This window comes from Astyanax mexicanus, unplaced genomic scaffold (assembly GCF_023375975.1).
Source record: "Astyanax mexicanus isolate ESR-SI-001 unplaced genomic scaffold, AstMex3_surface scaffold_37, whole genome shotgun sequence".
In the NCBI taxonomy this organism is placed as follows: Eukaryota; Metazoa; Chordata; class Actinopteri; order Characiformes; family Acestrorhamphidae; genus Astyanax; species Astyanax mexicanus.
The window spans coordinates 2,577,501-2,580,000 of NW_026040047.1; the positions used below are offsets into that span (position 1 = coordinate 2,577,501).

Below are 2,500 nucleotides of genomic sequence, written 5' to 3' on the forward strand. Positions count from 1 at the left end.
GTAATGTATAACAAGACCATGGTAATGGAAGCAAGAGGGGAAAAGCTTACAGCACCTGGTATTCCCAGGTGGTCTCCCATCCAAGTACTAACCAGGCCAAACCCTGCTTAGCTTCCGAGATCAGACGAGATCGGGCATTCTCAGGGTAGTGTGACTGTAAGCCATTGCAGAGCTCTCATCAAGACTACTTATGCAACTTCATCTATGTTGGGTTTCAGATAACAAACTAGTAATGTATAACAAGACCATGGTAATGGAAGCAAGAGGGGAAAAGCTTACAGCACCTGGTATTCCCAGGTGGTCTCCCATCCAAGTACTAACCAGGCCAAACCCTGCTTAGCTTCCGAGATCAGACGAGATCGGGCGTTCTCAGGGTAGTGTGACCGTAAGCCATTGCAGAGCTCTCATCAAGACTACTTATGCAACTTCATCTATGTTGGGTTTCAGATAACAAACTAGTAATGTATAACAAGACCATGGTAATGGAAGCAAGAGGGGAAAAGCTTACAGCACCTGGTATTCCCAGGTGGTCTCCCATCCAAGTACTAACCAGGCCAAACCCTGCTTAGCTTCCGAGATCAGACGAGATCGGGCGTTCTCAGGGTAGTGTGACCGTAAGCCATTGCAGAGCTCTCATCAAGACTACTTATGCAACTTCATCTATGTTGGGTTTCAGATAACAAACTAGTAATGTATAACAAGACCATGGTAATGGAAGCAAGAGGGGAAAAGCTTACAGCACCTGGTATTCCCAGGTGGTCTCCCATCCAAGTACTAACCAGGCCAAACCCTGCTTAGCTTCCGAGATCAGACGAGATCGGGCGTTCTCAGGGTAGTGTGACCGTAAGCCATTGCAGAGCTCTCATCAAGACTACTTATGCAACTTCATCTATGTTGGGTTTCAGATAACAAACTAGTAATGTATAACAAGACCATGGTAATGGAAGCAAGAGGGGAAAAGCTTACAGCACCTGGTATTCCCAGGTGGTCTCCCATCCAAGTACTAACCAGGCCAAACCCTGCTTAGCTTCCGAGATCAGACGAGATCGGGCGTTCTCAGGGTAGTGTGACCGTAAGCCATTGCAGAGCTCTCATCAAGACTACTTATGCAACTTCATCTATGTTGGGTTTCAGATAACAAACTAGTAATGTATAACAAGACCATGGTAATGGAAGCAAGAGGGGAAAAGCTTACAGCACCTGGTATTCCCAGGTGGTCTCCCATCCAAGTACTAACCAGGCCAAACCCTGCTTAGCTTCCGAGATCAGACGAGATCGGGCGTTCTCAGGGTAGTGTGACCGTAAGCCATTGCAGAGCTCTCATCAAGACTACTTATGCAACTTCATCTATGTTGGGTTTCAGATAACAAACTAGTAATGTATAACAAGACCATGGTAATGGAAGCAAGAGGGGAAAAGCTTACAGCACCTGGTATTCCCAGGTGGTCTCCCATCCAAGTACTAACCAGGCCAAACCCTGCTTAGCTTCCGAGATCAGACGAGATCGGGCGTTCTCAGGGTAGTGTGACCGTAAGCCATTGCAGAGCTCTCATCAAGACTACTTATGCAACTTCATCTATGTTGGGTTTCAGATAACAAACTAGTAATGTATAACAAGACCATGGTAATGGAAGCAAGAGGGGAAAAGCTTACAGCACCTGGTATTCCCAGGTGGTCTCCCATCCAAGTACTAACCAGGCCAAACCCTGCTTAGCTTCCGAGATCAGACGAGATCGGGCGTTCTCAGGGTAGTGTGACCGTAAGCCATTGCAGAGCTCTCATCAAGACTACTTATGCAACTTCATCTATGTTGGGTTTCAGATAACAAACTAGTAATGTATAACAAGACCATGGTAATGGAAGCAAGAGGGGAAAAGCTTACAGCACCTGGTATTCCCAGGTGGTCTCCCATCCAAGTACTAACCAGGCCAAACCCTGCTTAGCTTCCGAGATCAGACGAGATCGGGCGTTCTCAGGGTAGTGTGACCGTAAGCCATTGCAGAGCTCTCATCAAGACTACTTATGCAACTTCATCTATGTTGGGTTTCAGATAACAAACTAGTAATGTATAACAAGACCATGGTAATGGAAGCAAGAGGGGAAAAGCTTACAGCACCTGGTATTCCCAGGTGGTCTCCCATCCAAGTACTAACCAGGCCAAACCCTGCTTAGCTTCCGAGATCAGACGAGATCAGGCGTTCTCAGGGTAGTGTGACCGTAAGCCATTGCAGAGCTCTCATCAAGACTACTTATGCAACTTCATCTATGTTGGGTTTCAGATAACAAACTAGTAATGTATAACAAGACCATGGTAATGGAAGCAAGAGGGGAAAAGCTTACAGCACCTGGTATTCCCAGGTGGTCTCCCATCCAAGTACTAACCAGGCCAAACCCTGCTTAGCTTCCGAGATCAGACGAGATCGGGCGTTCTCAGGGTAGTGTGACCGTAAGCCATTGCAGAGCTCTCATCAAGACTACTTATGCAACTTCATCTATGTTG

The 2,500-nt window shown here is 46.7% G+C and overlaps 11 non-coding genes across 11 annotated transcripts; all 11 read right to left on the reverse strand.

The window, feature by feature from the left end:
- Positions 1-43: 43 nt before the first annotated feature.
- LOC125793139 (5S ribosomal RNA) lies at positions 44-162 on the reverse strand. Its single transcript, XR_007432723.1, has one exon. It is a non-coding gene; the product is annotated as a 5S ribosomal RNA (ribosomal RNA).
- Positions 163-272: 110 nt separating this feature from the next.
- LOC125793260 (5S ribosomal RNA) lies at positions 273-391 on the reverse strand. The gene has a single exon (XR_007432844.1). It is a non-coding gene; the product is annotated as a 5S ribosomal RNA (ribosomal RNA).
- A 110-nt stretch (positions 392-501) lies between these two features.
- Positions 502-620, reverse strand: LOC125793271 (5S ribosomal RNA). The gene has a single exon (XR_007432855.1). It is a non-coding gene; the product is annotated as a 5S ribosomal RNA (ribosomal RNA).
- Positions 621-730: 110 nt separating this feature from the next.
- Positions 731-849, reverse strand: LOC125793282 (5S ribosomal RNA). The gene has a single exon (XR_007432866.1). It is a non-coding gene; the product is annotated as a 5S ribosomal RNA (ribosomal RNA).
- Positions 850-959: 110 nt separating this feature from the next.
- Positions 960-1,078, reverse strand: LOC125793294 (5S ribosomal RNA). Its single transcript, XR_007432878.1, has one exon. It is a non-coding gene; the product is annotated as a 5S ribosomal RNA (ribosomal RNA).
- A 110-nt stretch (positions 1,079-1,188) lies between these two features.
- On the reverse strand, positions 1,189-1,307 carry LOC125793305 (5S ribosomal RNA). The gene has a single exon (XR_007432889.1). It is a non-coding gene; the product is annotated as a 5S ribosomal RNA (ribosomal RNA).
- A 110-nt stretch (positions 1,308-1,417) lies between these two features.
- On the reverse strand, positions 1,418-1,536 carry LOC125793316 (5S ribosomal RNA). The gene has a single exon (XR_007432900.1). It is a non-coding gene; the product is annotated as a 5S ribosomal RNA (ribosomal RNA).
- Positions 1,537-1,646: 110 nt separating this feature from the next.
- On the reverse strand, positions 1,647-1,765 carry LOC125793327 (5S ribosomal RNA). Its single transcript, XR_007432911.1, has one exon. It is a non-coding gene; the product is annotated as a 5S ribosomal RNA (ribosomal RNA).
- Positions 1,766-1,875: 110 nt separating this feature from the next.
- LOC125793338 (5S ribosomal RNA) lies at positions 1,876-1,994 on the reverse strand. The gene has a single exon (XR_007432922.1). It is a non-coding gene; the product is annotated as a 5S ribosomal RNA (ribosomal RNA).
- A 110-nt stretch (positions 1,995-2,104) lies between these two features.
- On the reverse strand, positions 2,105-2,223 carry LOC125793151 (5S ribosomal RNA). Its single transcript, XR_007432735.1, has one exon. It is a non-coding gene; the product is annotated as a 5S ribosomal RNA (ribosomal RNA).
- A 110-nt stretch (positions 2,224-2,333) lies between these two features.
- LOC125793349 (5S ribosomal RNA) lies at positions 2,334-2,452 on the reverse strand. The gene has a single exon (XR_007432933.1). It is a non-coding gene; the product is annotated as a 5S ribosomal RNA (ribosomal RNA).
- Positions 2,453-2,500: the final 48 nt, after the last annotated feature.